Here is a 16,298-nt window from a genome sequence, read left to right on the forward strand (position 1 = left end):
GGCATTACCGCACCTATCCGTGAAGAATTAATAACCCTGCTAAAAGACTACCAAGACATCTTTGCTTGGTCATACCAAGATATGCCCGGTTTGAGTTCTGACATTGTGCAGCACCGATTGCCTCTAAATCCCGGGTGTTCCCCAGTAAAACAGAAATTGAGGAGGATGAAACCCGAAACGTCCTTGAAGATAAAAGAAGAAGTGAAGAAGCAGTTTGACGCTGGATTTCTGGCCGTCGCTCGGTATCCAGAATGGGTTGCCAACATCGTACCAGTTCCTAAAAAAGGTGGGAAAGTACGAATGTGTGTAGATTACCGGGACCTGAATCGGGCCAGTCCCAAGGACAATTTTCCGTTACCACACATCGATATCCTCGTAGATAACACGGCCAATTTCGCTTTATTTTCCTTCATGGATGGTTTCTCTGGTTACAATCAGATAAAGATGGCGCCCGAGGATATGGAAAAGACTACTTTTGTCACCCTGTGGGGAACGTTCTGTTACAAGGTGATGTCCTTTGGACTCAAGAATGCCGGGGCAACTTATCAACGGGCCATGGTAGCTTTGTTCCATGATATGATGCATCAAGAGATCGAGGTCTACGTGGACGACATAATTGCTAAATCTAAATCTGAGGAAGAACACCTTGTCAACCTGCGGAAGTTGTTCGAAAGGCTTAAGAAATATCAATTAAGGTTGAACCCCGCTAAGTGTACCTTTGGGGTCAAATCAGGGAAATTGCTTGGTTTCGTTGTAAGCCAGAAAGGGATAGAGGTAGACCCCGAAAAAGTGAAGGCTATCCTTGAGATGCCAGAACCCCGTACAGAGAGGCAAGTCCGAGGTTTCCTGGGGCGCTTGAATTATATTGCCAGATTCATATCGCAGCTCACAGCCATTTGTGAGCCGTTGTTTAAACTTTTGCGCAAAAACCAAACTGATCGGTGGAATGAGGATTGCCAAGAGGCTTTTGGAAGGATCAAAAAGTGCCTAATGAATCCTCCCGTGCTTATGCCACCAGTACCTGGAAGGCCTCTCATTCTGTACATGACAATCTTGGACGAGTCAATGGGGTGTATGCTGGGGCAACATGATGAATCCGGGAAGAAAGAGCGCGCTGTTTACTACCTAAGTAAGAAGTTCACGACCTGTGAGATGAATTACTCCTTGCTCGAAAGAACGTGTTGTGCTTTAGTATGGGCATCCCATCGCCTAAGGCAGTACATGCTGAGTCATACTACCTGGTTGATATCCAAAATGGACCCGGTTAAGTACATCTTTGAAAAGCCAGCTCTCACGGGACGAATCGCCCGGTGGCAAGTCTTGCTATCTGAGTTTGATATAGTCTACGTCACCCAAAAGGCGATAAAAGGAAGCGCTTTGGCAGATTATTTGGCTCAGCAGCCTCTTAACGACTACCAGCCCATGCATCCGGAATTCCCGGATGAGGACATCATGGCCTTGTTCGAGGAAGAGTTGGACGAAGATCGGGACAAATGGACTGTATGGTTTGACGGAGCGTCAAACATTCTAGGTCATGGCGTTGGGGCAGTGTTGATCTCTCCGGACAATCAATGTGTACCTTTCACAGCCAGGCTAGGATTCGACTGCACCAACAACATGGCCGAATATGAAGCGTGTGCCCTAGCCGTCCAGGCAGCAATTGACTCCAATGTCAAACTACTCAAGGTGTACGGCGACTCGGCATTGGTAATCCATCAGCTGAGAGGGGAATGGGAAACTAGAGATCCCAAGCTGATACCCTACAAAGCCTATATCAAGGAATTGGCTAAGACCTTCGATGAGATCTCCTTCCATCATGTTCCCCGCGAGGAAAATCAAATGGCGGATGCACTTGCTACGTTGGCATCTATGTTCCAGCTAACACCGCACGGGGACCTACCCTACATTGAATTTCAGTGTCGTGGCAAACCCGCACATTGTTGCCAAGTGGAAGAGGAACGGGACGGAAAGCCCTGGTATTACGACATCAAGCGATATGTCGAAAGCAAAGAATACCCGCCAGAGATTGCCGACAACGATAAAAGGACATTGAGGAGGTTGGCAGCCAGTTTCTTCATGAGCGGAGGCACACTGTATAAGAGAAATCACGACATGACACTCCTGCGATGTGTGGATGCCAAGGAGGCAAATCACATGATCGAAGAAGTCCATGAGGGCTCGTTTGGAACACACGCCAACGGGCATGCTATGGCCAGGAAGATCTTAAGAGCAGGTTATTACTGGCTTACCATGGAAAGTGATTGTTGTGTCCATGTGAGGAAGTGCCACAAATGTCAAGCATTCGCAGATAATGTCAATGCCCCACCACATCCTCTGAATGTCATGTCCGCCCCTTGGCCTTTCTCCATGTGGGGAATAGATGTCATCGGGGCCATTGAGCCCAAGGCCTCGAATGGTCATCGCTTCATCCTCGTAGCGATAGATTATTTCACCAAGTGGGTCGAGGCGGCTTCATATACCAATGTCACGAGGAATGTGGTGGTCAGGTTCATTAAGAGGGAGATTATCTGCCGATATGGTTTGCCAAGGAAGATTATCACGGACAACGGCACCAACCTGAATAACAAGATAATGGGGGAAATGTGCGAGGAGTTTAAAATCCAGCATCACAATTCCACGCCCTACCGACCAAAGATGAATGGAGCCGTGGAAGCGGCCAATAAGAATATCAAAAAGATTATCCAAAAGATGACCGTGTCATACAAGGATTGGCACGAGATGCTCCCATTCGCGTTACACGGTTACCGGACTTCAGTGCGAACGTCAACTGGGGCAACGCCGTTCTCATTGGTATATGGGATGGAGGCGGTGTTACCGTTTGAGGTAGAAGTCCCGTCATTAAGGATCTTGGCAGAATCCGGGTTAAAGGAATCAGAGTGGGCTCAAACACGCTACGATCAGCTCAACCTCATTGAGGGTAAGCGCTTAACGGCCATGAGTCATGGGCGCTTATACCAGCAAAGAATGAAGAGCGCATTCGACAAGAAAGTACGCTTACGCAAGTTCCATGAGGGAGACCTTGTGCTAAAGAAAATGTCCCATGCTGTCAAGGACCATCGAGGGAAATGGGCCCCGAACTACGAAGGGCCTTTTGTTGTGAAGAGGGCTTTTTCCGGAGGAGCCCTGGTGCTTACCAACATGGATGGCGAAGAGCTACCTTCACCCGTGAACTCTGATGTCGTCAAACAATATTATGCTTAGAAGCTGGGGCAATTAAGGATGTCGCTGCATGTTCTCTATCTTTATGCGTTTTCTAGATTTCCCCCCAGGGATTTCCGGTCCGTTGTATCTCTTGTTACGATCTTTCAAAGAAATGAACGTGGATTTGAGGCTTTTAGTCCTCACGTTAGTTTCACACCTCGCGTTAATTTGTGATCGCCTGAGCCTTTCCGCTCAGTTCATGGGATCCCCCAAGCGCTTAATTAGAATTGAACCTGAACCAACTTTCCCTAAATTTTCTGCGTTTGAAAACATTCATGCATACGCATACGCATTCGCATGTATATTGTTGTGGTAAAACAGGGGCAGGATCGCCTTGGGCTACCTTTTGGAGTGAAGACAAAACATGAACGGCAGAAACCAGTCAAGGTAGAGTAATGATGCGGCCAAGATTGGCCATGCCTGGTTGTTTATTACTTGCAGGTGCTTAAGGATGAACGCAAGCGGGGATGGGGTCACGACCGACCGATCGTTACCCTTCTCTGTGCGAAACGAGCAGGGAATGTCGCTGCAAGGCAGCCCCGTATCCTTTGTATTTTGCAGCTTTCTTTTACTATTTGTTTGGGAAAAGAGTAATGATAAAATAAGTAATCAACGCCTAATTCTGACCTAAGTAAGTTCAAGTCAGGCAAAATGCTAATCCCTGAGAAGGGAGGGGACATGGTTAATGTTCCCCTCAAAAAAAAAAAAAAAAAAAAAAAAAAAAAAAAGGGGGGGGGGTGCAGGTTAGCTCGCCTGGGCGAGCTGAGCTCGCCTGGGCGAGCCACCTCTGCACCAAAATATAAGAATGACGAGAGGGGGGACGTTTTTGCATTCAAAAACTTCCCTTCCCCCCTTTCAAAAGCCATACCCACGGGATTGACGAGTTTGCAGCCCTAGGGTCATCCTTTTTCGCATTTTTTTGATTCCATTTTGCGTTTTTATTCATCACCAACAAGTAAGTATTCCATCCCTAAGCTTTCTAGCTTTTCATTGGTGTATTTTGATCTCCTTTTGGTGTTCTAAATTGTGGGAATGTGCTCAAATATATGGGGCAATTTTGATTTGTTTTCTTGCTTGATTAGGTTGAATTAGGGGTTTGTATGAGATGGCCCTAGGCCTATAATGCATTTTGAAGTAATGGGGCATGCCACATTGTCCCCGTCCTCTTGCTATTGACGCCTAAACGCGCGCCCACCAAGTGTTCGGTGAAATGCCTCAATGGCATTAGCGCGTGATTTTTGTAGGGAAACAACCCATGGGGCAATTTGGTTTGCACATATTTTTGGGACATGCATTCATTTTCGAAAGAGCTAGAGTAATTGCCCCGCATGTGTCCTAGGCCTAGAAACTAAAATTTTATGCAAAAAGAATACAAAAGGAGGTGCATATTGGGTAAAGTTACCCTTTTTGGCCAGCAATCAGCTATGGGCCACACTATAATATTTTCCCTACGCCTAGATGTTTAGGAATTGTGCTCGTCATGAATGTGTAGGTTTAGAATAGGTAGCAAGATACCTTTGGCAATTTGCACTTTGGGTATGAATAGCAAAATACTTGAATGTATGAATATACAATTTTTGGTAGTCAAAAATGTCTCACAAAAAAATGTATATAAATGTGTTGCATGTTATGTAAAGAAAACATATTACAAAAAAATATATACCTTTTAATTTGAATACAATTTTAGTCAGCAAAGGAAAATATGCTTGAATTCGCATGCGGCTTTAAGTAGCAAAAACTTGAAAAAAAGAGCATGAAATGTAGCACCTTTTTGTGAAGATAGTCAAGATTCATCATTGAAGTTTGCGTATGTATAGGTATTAGAAATACCAAGATGTGCACATGTGCAATTTTTGGTACCCCAAAATGCTTTGAGTATGCATGTATGTAAATTTAGCCAAGGAGATGTGTGTGATGTAAGTAACAAATACACCTTGGAAGTACGTGTAAATAATCTAGGTAACGAAGCTGCCTTGATTATGTATGGGTGCATTTTTCTTAGTTAATAGAATGTCTTGTGCAAGAGAACGTTCGTAAGGAAATATGCGCATAAGCTTGCTCTAAATTTACATTGATGTTTGTATTTATGGGAGGAGGTTATATGCCATTTTTGCTTTAAGAGTAGTGTCCCACTGGTAAAATTAACTTTCTAAATGTTTGCCTTCGCAGGAATGGCCCCGAGGAAGCTTGCCTCAAAGAGGTCCAGGAAGGACAAGGCGGCCGAAGGAACTAGTTCCGCTCCGGAGTACGACAGTCACCGCTTTAGGAGCGCTGTACACCAGCAGCGCTTCGAAGCCATCAAGGGATGGTCGTTTCTCCGGGAGCGACGCGTCCAGCTCAGGGACGACGAGTATACTGATTTTCAGGAGGAAATAGGGCGCCGGCGGTGGGCACCACTGGTTACTCCTATGGCCAAGTTTGATCCAGAAGTAGTCCTTGAGTTTTATGCCAATGCTTGGCCAACAGAGGAGGGCGTGCGTGACATGAGGTCCTGGGTTAGGGGTCAGTGGATCCCGTTCGATGCCGACGCTATCAGCCAGCTCCTGGGATATCCGATGGTGTTGGAAGAGGGCCAGGAATGCGAGTATGGCCAGAGGAGGAACCGGTCTGATGGGTTCGATGAGGAGGCCATCGCCCAGCTGCTATGTATACCGGGGCAGGATTTTGCCCGGACCGCTGCAGGGAGGCGAGTGCGAATCATGCGCACCAACATGACCACCCTGACCCAGATATGGATGACGTTGCTCCTCAGCAACATCCTGCCCACCGATCATAATTCCGACCTCCCCATGCCTAAGTGCCAGCTGGTGTACGCCATCCTGACACGGATGAGCATCCATGTGGCTCAGTTGATCGCTGATGCCATCTACATTTTTGCAGGTATGGCGCCCACTAGGCACCCTTTGGACCCAGATAAGTCCAACAGGGCTCTGGGATTCCCCGCACTGATCACAGGACTCTGCCAGTCGTTCGGAGTCCCCGTTGCACCTACCAAGGTGATTCGGCCGCCCATCACCCGGGCTTTTATTGAGAAGTACTGTACCCAGAGACAGGGTCAGGGTGATGCTCCACAGGCCGCAGGCGCGCCCCCACCACCTCATCAGGCTGGCCAGGCTGGCCAGGCTGGGGCATTTGACATGGAGCAGTATTTACGGCATTTGGTTCGCCAGCAGGCAGCCAACCACCGAGCACATGTACGGACCCATGACTCTCTGTACCAGATGAGTCTTAGCATGCAGAGCCAGGGCTTCGCTTCTTTTTCATGCCCTACTCCAGACCAGTTCAGGGCAGAGGTTGCATGGCCCGGAGATTGGCCCGAGGCCCAAGCAGGAGAGGCACCCCCAGAAGCTCCCGTCGATGGAGAAGAAGCCCACGAGGATGAGGAGATGGCCGATTTGCTTGACTTCTTGGGAGGGAGTGGAGACACGTGACTGGGAGATCCCCAGATTCATGTTTTCTTTCATATTTCTTTTGTCATTTTTATTCTATGTTATTGTTTTGACTTGAGAGACTAACGTTTGTTTTTGTTGTTTCGATTGTCATTTTATACAGTGCATACATTTTTGTTTAGATTATTGCGTTAGTATTTATATATCACTACTATCAATGATGTTTGAAATTCTGGAACCGTGTAGAGTTCTTCGTTTAGGAACATCGTCCAAAAGTATATATGTAAAATAAACAAAAAAATCATGATAAAAATAAAAATAGAAAAGGAAAGAAGATGAAATAGAAAAGGAAAGAAAATGAAATAGAAAAGAAAAGAAAGTGAAAAGAAAAAGAGAGCAAATAAGAAAAAAGCAAATAAGGAAAAAGGTGGAAAAAAAAGAAAATAAGTTGTTAAGCTGAAAAACCAACATGCTTTTGAAAAGAGACGATTTCCAACTTTTCTTTGAAAAAGTTCATTGATCATAACCAATTTTTGGAAAATGTGTATACACCTGAAGGGCGAATGCTGTGAAGATTTTCCCAGACGCCCGAAATGGACTCGGATGAATGCACAAATTGATAAAAGAACATATTTTGGAAACGTTGGGTTGACTAAAATAGAGGAAATGAATCCTGAGCCCTAGCATCACATGACCATAAAAATTTGACATTTGAGTGTCCGCATAGATGCATGCATGACCAGTTTTGCATAAAATTTCCAAATCATCATTTTTGCATTTGTGTCATAGAAATAATGTGGGGCATCCCTTTTTATCCTTGAGCCAAACCAAACCCCGACATGTATCATGTCTAGCCATTCTACAAACCTTGAGCCAAAATCCTGACTCACCATAAACCTTGACCTAGGGTGAGAATGTCAATCCTTACCCTCGGAAGCAAAAAAGAAAAGAAGGAAAATTTCCAATCAAAGAGAAAGCAAAAAAGAAAAGAAAGGAAATTCCCAATCAAAGAGTGGGAGAAAGCAAAAAGAAAAGAAAGGAAATTCCCAACCAAAGAGTGGGGGAAAGCAAAAAGAAAAGAAAGAAAATTCCCAACCAAAGAATGGGAGAAAGTAAAAAAGGAAGGAAAGGAAACCACGACCTAAAATGGTCTCTCCCCTTTAATTACCAACCAAAATTCCGTGCGCTAGCGACCCTTTTTTCTCGCCCCGCACTAAACAAAAAAAACAGAAAAAGAAAAAGCCAGGAAAATCAAAAGCCAAAAACACACAAAAGCCGAAAAAAAAACCACCAAAAGAACCCATTCCCAAGGGAAGCCCTATTGATCCATGATCACGCGTGTAATTTTTGATTTGATAGGAAATAATTTGCAAAGTCAAGTCATGACATATCTATGGTTCGGAATTAGGATGAAACACTTACCTGTGCGAAATTGATACACTTTGAGTGGGTTTCTTCTATTTTTGTCGAACCCAGTGTTTCCTCTAAATGGTCAGTTAGAAACGAAATGCTAACATCCAAAATCTCATTTATGGTTATGGGAGATTTCATCAGCAGACTCTCCTTCCCCGGTAGACGCATTGTTTTTCACTCAAAAAAGCATATGCTGCTCTAAATCAGTTGGAATATTTGTCTCTTTGCTAAAGCATGTTTGCATTTTAGTGGAGAAAACAACGAGACTTTTTCAAGTCTCACAAGTTATCCAGAACTACGTAGGTCTGAGTTCCTCATTGGAGGATACGTAGGAGCAAGAGCCTCGCTTTTGTCGACCACACCGCCTTTTGTTGCCATGACTCAAGAGCTGGTAGCCCGCGGAGATACCTTACGGTTATCCGCACCCCTTTGCCATTCAGACACAGTCGTGTCCGATGGCACGCAGAGACCAAGTTTGGTCATTCTGCACCCATGATACGCGGAGATACCTTACGGTTATCCGCACCCCTTCGCTATTTAGACACAGTTGTGTCCGATGGCAAGCAGAGACCAAGTTTGGTCATTCTGCACCCATGATACGCGGAGATACCTTACGGTTATCCGCACCCCTTTGCTATTTAGACACAGTTGTGTCCGATGGCAAGCAGAGACCAAGTTTGGTCATTCTGCACCCATGATACGCGGAGATACCTTACGGTTATCCGCACCCCTTTGCTATTTAGACACAGTTGTGTCCGATGGCAAGCAGAGACCAAGTTTGGTCATTCTGCACCCATGATACGCGGAGATACCTTACGGTTATCCGCACCCCTTTGCTATTTAGACACAGTTGTGTCCGATGGCAAGCAGAGACCAAGTTTGGTCATTCTGCACCCATGATACGCGGAGATACCTTACGGTTATCCGCACCCCTTTGCTATTTAGACACAGTTGTGTCCGATGGCAAGCAGAGACCAAGTTTGGTCATTCTGCACCCATGATACGCGGAGATACCTTACGGTTATCCGCACCCCTTTGCTATTTAGACACAGTTGTGTCCGATGGCAAGCAGAGACCAAGTTTGGTCATTCTGCACCCATGATACGCGGAGATACCTTACGGTTATCCGCACCCCTTTGCTATTTAGACACAGTTGTGTCCGATGGCAAGCAGAGACCAAGTTTGGTCATTCTGCACCCATGATACGCGGAGATACCTTACGGTTATCCGCACCCCTTTGCTATTTAGACACAGTTGTGTCCGATGGCAAGCAGAGACCAAGTTTGGTCATTCTGCACCCATGATACGCGGAGATACCTTACGGTTATCCGCACCCCTTTGCTATTTAGACACAGTTGTGTCCGATGGCAAGCAGAGACCAAGTTTGGTCATTCTGCACCCATGATACGCGGAGATACCTTACGGTTATCCGCACCCCTTTGCTATTTAGACACAGTTGTGTTCGATGGCAAGCAGAGACCAAGTTTGGTCATTCTGCACCCATGATACGCGGAGATACCTTACGGTTATCCGCACCCCTTTGCTATTTAGACACAGTTGTGTCCGATGGCAAGCAGAGACCAAGTTTGGTCATTCTGCACCCATGATACGCGGAGATACCTTACGGTTATCCGCACCCCTTTGCCATTCAGACACAGTTGTGTCCGATGGCAAGCAGAGACCAAGTTTGGTCATTCTGCACCCATGATACGCGGAGATACCTTACGGTTATCCGCACCCCTTTGCTATTTAGACACAGTTGTGTCCGATGGCAAGCAGAGACCAAGTTTGGTCATTCTGCACCCATGATACGCGGAGATACCTTACGGTTATCCGCACCCCTTTGCCATTCAGACACAGTTGTGTCCGATGGCAAGCAGAGACCAAGTTTGGTCATTCTGCACCCATGATACGCGGAGATACCTTACGGTTATCCGCACCCCTTTGCCATTCAGACACAGTTGTGTCCGATGGCAAGCAGAGACCAAGTTTGGTCATTCTGCACCCATGATACGCGGAGATACCTTACGGTTATCCGCACCCCTTTGCTATTTAGACACAGTTGTGTCCGATGGCAAGCAGAGACCAAGTTTGGTCATTCTGCACCCATGATACGCGGAGATACCTTACGGTTATCCGCACCCCTTTGCTATTTAGACACAGTTGTGTCCGATGGCAAGCAGAGACCAAGTTTGGTCATTCTGCACCCATGATACGCGGAGATACCTTACGGTTATCCGCACCCCTTTGCTATTTAGACACAGTTGTGTCCGATGGCAAGCAGAGACCAAGTTTGGTCATTCTGCACCCATGATACGCGGAGATACCTTACGGTTATCCGCACCCCTTTGCTATTTAGACACAGTTGTGTTCGATGGCAAGCAGAGACCAAGTCTGGTCATTCTGCACCCATGATACGCGGAGATACCTTACGGTTATCCGCACCCCTTTGCTATTTAGACACAGTTGTGTCCGATGGCAAGCAGAGACCAAGTTTGGTCATTCTGCACCCATGATACGCGGAGATACCTTACGGTTATCCGCACCCCTTTGCCATTCAGACACAGTTGTGTCCGATGGCAAGCAGAGACCAAGTTTGGTCATTCTGCACCCATGATACGCGGAGATACCTTACGGTTATCCGCACCCCTTTGCTATTTAGACACAGTTGTGTCCGATGGCAAGCAGAGACCAAGTTTGGTCATTCTGCACCCATGATACGCGGAGATACCTTACGGTTATCCGCACCCCTTTGCCATTCAGACACAGTTGTGTCCGATGGCAAGCAGAGACCAAGTTTGGTCATTCTGCACCCATGATACGCGGAGATACCTTACGGTTATCCGCACCCCTTTGCCATTCAGACACAGTTGTGTCCGATGGCAAGCAGAGACCAAGTTTGGTCATTCTGCACCCATGATACGCGGAGATACCTTACGGTTATCCGCACCCCTTTGCTATTTAGACACAGTTGTGTCCGATGGCAAGCAGAGACCAAGTTTGGTCATTCTGCACCCATGATACGCGGAGATACCTTATGGTTATTCGCACCCATTCTTTTGCTATCTGTAAGACAGAACGCTTGATAGCATGCAGGGGCCGACACAGTCTTCTGCACCTTTTGTTCCTCCGGGAACAACAAAGTCATTTACATGTGGAGATTTCATGGTCGCCCGCGACTCTCGTCAACCGAGAGGAGCGAAATTAGTGTCATACACTGATTTTCGGGGACCTTTGCTTGATGACATGCGACCATTCTTTGGTCCTTGTGAGGTGCTTGGCACCCATCATTAGGCAATTTGTGAAATTTTGGGAACAACAAGTCATTTGCATGTGGAGATTTTATGGTCACCCGCGACTCTCGTCAAATCGAGAGGGACGAAATTAGTGTCTTATCTTTACTTTTCTTTTATCTCCAATAAAAGAGAAGTAAAGAGGGGCAACTGTCATACCCTAATTTCGTCCGGGGACCTTTGCTTGATGACGTGCGACCATTCTTTGGTCCTCGTGAGGTGCTTGGCACCCATCATTAGGCAATTTGTGAAATTCCAGGACATGCCCAAAAAACCAAAAAAATATTGATGCACAATCCGTAAGTTTCCGTGACACACCGGAAATCAAAAGGAAGCATCGTTGCATAATTAAGTGAGGTTCCGTAACATTCCGTAAGTCAAAAAGGGGATGATTATGTAATCCGCAAGGTTCCGTAACATTACGGAAAGAAAACAAGTATCGTTACGAAATTCGTAAGTTTCCGTAACTTTACGAAAAAAGAATCACCAAAAAAACAGCAGAGGGGGTGTACTTAGTAAAAATGGGGGTGCAAATAGCACCCAGGCCCATTTGGGCCCTCCAGAAGATTCCTCCAGAAGGCGGTTGCTTCTGGAGGAAGCAACCCTGCTCGCCTGGGCGAGCTGAGCTCGCCTGGGCGAGCTGGGCGGCAACCACCTCCCCTATTTTGCTATAAATAGGGGAGGAAATGAAGAAGGAAGGGGTCCAGCCCCTTAGGCACTTCTCTCTCTTTCGAATTTGCTTGGAAAAATTGTTTCCGTGAAGAAAATCTAAGCCGAGGCGCTTCCGAAACGTTTCCGTAACGTTTTCCGTGAGGAATCTCGCAAAGGTTTCGATCGTTCTTCGACCGTTCTTCATTCGTTCTTCATCGTTCTTCGATCTTCAACGGGTAAGTACCTCGAACCAAGCTTTTCGATTCATTCTATGCACCCGTAGTGGTCCACATTGTGTTTCGTGCATTTTTATTCTCGTTTTGTTTACTTTTTATACCCCCTCTTGACATGCTTAAGCCGTTTTACTTAAGTCATTTCTCGCTTAACTTAAAAATAAAATAAATTTCCACCGAACGTTTGAATTGTATTATCCATTAACTTCGGTTAAAATCAATTCCGACCGTTCGGTCGTGCCGTAACCACGTTGGAAATCAAAAAGAGGTAAAAAATAATATAATAATCAAAAAAACATCTTTTAGTAAAATAAAGCGGAAAATCAATTGGACGTTTTCTCTTTGGGATTTCTCATTCTTAATCGAATTGATTAAATACTAAAGTGAAACTAAAGGCTAAAATCAATCCACCTAGTCAAGCTCGTCCACAAAAATAGGCTTTTGAAGTTCGTCATTTCATTTTCTCGCTAAGTAAAATGGATCATTTTTAAGGTCCAACGCCTTAAAATGATCACCTCTTAAAATAAAAAAGAATCACTTGATAAGAAAGAACTACGTAGGTCTGAGTTCCTCATTGAGGATACGTAGGAGCAAAAGCCCCGCTTTTGTCGACCACCCCAAGAGATCGTTAATGGTCCAATGCCTTAACGTTTCTCTCCTTTCAAAAACAAGAGATCGTTAATGGTCCAACACCTTAACGTTTCTCTCCTTTCAAAAACAAGAGATCGTTAATGGTCCAAAGCCTTAACGTTTCTCCCCTTTCAAAATCAAAAGACCGTTTAATGGTTCAACACCTTAAATGACCTTTTGTTCAATAAAAACATATTTTGCAAAAAAGACAAAAAACAACTTAACCAAACACTTTGTTCCAAAAGAACTACGTAGGTCTGATTTCCTCATCGCAAATTGAGGAATACGTAGGAGCAAAGGGAAACACCCTTGTCGACCACAAAAAGAGAAAAAATATATAAAGGGTATAAAGGATATAAGAACATAAAAGGGAACATAAAAATCAAAGTCATGTTTGCACATTCGATTAAAGGCTGCCGTCCCTTGGGACGGACGTGTGGGGTGCTAATACCTTCCCCGTGCGTAAATACAACTCCCGAACCTTTCAACTTAAAAGTTCGTAGATCGCGTCTTTTCCGGTTTTTCCGACGTTTTCCTCGAATAAACGTTGGTGGCGACTCCGCACGTATTCCTTTCGTGGAACACGCATCCCGCGAGTCACGCGTCGCCCTCCCGCCGAAGGGTAGGTTGCGACAAATAACAAATATGATTAAAACAAACAAAACTCATTCCATTTTTATCTTATTTATTTTTTTCCATTAAAATTTGATTTTTTTTCTAACCTGTTTTTTTAGATTTAAAAAGTAAATTTTGACCTGTTAAGGGATGAGATTTGTTTTTTTTTCACATTAAGATTTAAATATTTTGCCGATGTGGTACTTGTGGTATAATTTGTGGTAAGAATTGTAGGATGAATATCATTATTTATTATTATTTTTATGTAAAATACTACTATTAGAGAGAGTGTTTAAGCTCAAGGTCTTTAATGGGAGATCTTGACTATTAAATTTTGTAACAATTTTAATTATATGTTTCTTTTTGTTTGTAAAAATTGAATATATGAAAGTGCCACATCCCCATATATAATGAATGATACGTTGGTAGCGATTTATTATATATAATAACTTTTTAATTTTTAAAATAAATATTTAAAAATGTTTTAAACAATAATATATAATTAGAATGATAATATAAAATTAATAGATAAACATTAAACTCATATAATAATGCGAGATAAGTTACGTATTTGGTGTCCGATTGGAGATTTGGAAGTTAGAACTCTCAATATTTGGTCCAAATTTTCTTCCGTAGTTTTTTAATTTATATTTTTGGTTTTGTTGTTGTTATTTAACTGGGGAACTCATCATTCTAGTAATTACAAATTTGTGGGATCAGGTTTGTGGATTTTTGTACAATGCTTGTATTTATACTACCTATGTTTGTCTAATAATCCCTAACTTAAGTCTTTTACTTAGATTCTTTGTTGTTCCCAAAACCTACAGTATTATATCTGCTACACCTAAAAATAAAATTGCATATACATTGTAAACACATAAATGCAGGCAAACACAAATTTCCCTAAACACACAAAATATAAAATTGTTAACATGAACATAAATAATCTTCAATCCATTCAACTGAATTTACTTAAACAACATCACCCTAGTAACAACTATATATGAGCATTCATCAAGCAGATAAAATCAACAAATACACACTGACCCGTTTGCAGCCTAGTGAAGTATGTATCAGCTGTTGTTCGAATATGTTCCCTGCAACCACCATTACCAAACAACAACAACAAAACAAGGTTAAGTTATGTCAAACGCACAACGTCTGTTGAACACTAAGGCAACCTCACTTGTTATTAAAATAATCCCATATCTTAGGAAACCTCACTTGTTTCTTAGCAAAATGACAAAAAAAATTGCAAGTGGAGGAATGACACAAACAAGGTAGAACAGTCTCAAAGACTTGACCCACAATTATGTAATCTTTATAAACAAAAACAGCCAAGGAACTACTACAGTCGGTGTTTAGTTGTGCCAGCCATTATGATGTTTTCAGAGGATTCCTTTGCTGATAAATCATAGTATTATTCTCTTTCTAATGAATAATAATATTTCACTTTGTTATTACTACATAAGTACGATTTAAATAGAGATGTTTTGGGTGAGTCATATTGATTTGCAGAATCAGAATCAGAATCTCGCCTGTTTTGTATTAGGCGCCACCCTAACTTACGTAATTAAGCAAGGAGAATTAAAAATATATGCAATAGAAACTATACTATGATTTTGCATGTGATATCATGCTTTCAACATGGGTTGGATTGGATATACTTGTTTGTGACAGTCTGAAAAAGTCAAATTACATGTACCATGACATATTTTTGGTACTAAGCTAACTTTCAGATTGCAACATTTTACGGATCGATCAATTGGATACTCTGCATTACCTTAGTTGAAAAATTATTGTACTAAAATACTTTATGGTACTAAAATTTCCCTAAACACACAAAATATAAAATTGACTGATGATCTCAACAGTCTGCATTATGGATCGATCAATTGGATATTTTATGGTACTAAAATTATTGGGCAAAAGAGCACAATTTGACTCATGATTTTAAATCTTTATGTGATAACCTTAAAGCAAGAAAACACATTTTGGATGAGCTCAACAGCACTGGTCAGAAACACCAAGTATGTATATATAATTCATTATCATATGCTTCCAGTTTCTAGTTTTATGATATATTTAGCCTGTATTACCAAACATTTGACATGAAAGAAATATTCAGCTTAGAGGATTTGAGCTACTAAAAGTCATTCATCTAGAACCAAATCCCTTCGACATAGAAAGAGATTTAATAACTCAAACATTCAAATTGAAGAGACCACAATTTCTCAAGTACTACAAGGTTTGCTTCTTGTGGTTTGATCAAAATTTCATAACTATTGACCTTTTGAATTACTAGTTTGATTCACAGTTTGTACCAAATGTGCATCAGTTTTGGCTTCCATGTTTAGCACCAAATGCTGATCTATAAATTCCAATCAGATGTTTGAGTGTGCATGACTTAAATAAACATTACTCTTTGCCAACATTATTTTGCAGGATCATATTGATCAACTATACAAGGAAGCAAAGGGAGCAATGGTGTAAACCATGCAGCAAGTGGCCATGCTGTGTGCAACAATTTTAAGATTTCTGCTAGTTATGAAGAAAAATCCATTTGGCATTCTGTGTATTTTGGTTCATTATTGTGTTGATTGAAGTGCAAAACCATAAACATAGATAGAATAGGCTGTATGCTGAAACAGCAGCTCCATATGTAATTCTTGTAAAAAATCACATAATAAAATTGTGTGGCCCATGCAAAATCTGTATTTTCTTTTGGCAGATATGCTTTATTCTTTCATTTTTATAGTTTTGGTATGACTTAATATTTCAAGAGTACAGTAATTACTCAGAATTATATCGTCTAACAATCCACAATCTTAGCCATCAGAATAAGATGGAAT

The 16,298-nt window shown here is 42.9% G+C and overlaps 1 long non-coding RNA gene across 1 annotated transcript; it reads left to right on the forward strand.

The window, feature by feature from the left end:
* Window positions 1-15,609: 15,609 nt before the first annotated feature.
* On the forward strand, window positions 15,610-16,203 carry LOC114378226. Its single transcript, XR_003659275.1, has 2 exons — window positions 15,610-15,694; window positions 15,892-16,203. It is a non-coding gene; the product is annotated as an uncharacterized LOC114378226 (long non-coding RNA).
* The last annotated feature ends 95 nt before the right edge of the window (window positions 16,204-16,298 follow it).

This window comes from Glycine soja, chromosome 12 (genome assembly GCF_004193775.1).
Source record: "Glycine soja cultivar W05 chromosome 12, ASM419377v2, whole genome shotgun sequence".
Taxonomy (NCBI): Eukaryota; Viridiplantae; Streptophyta; class Magnoliopsida; order Fabales; family Fabaceae; genus Glycine; species Glycine soja.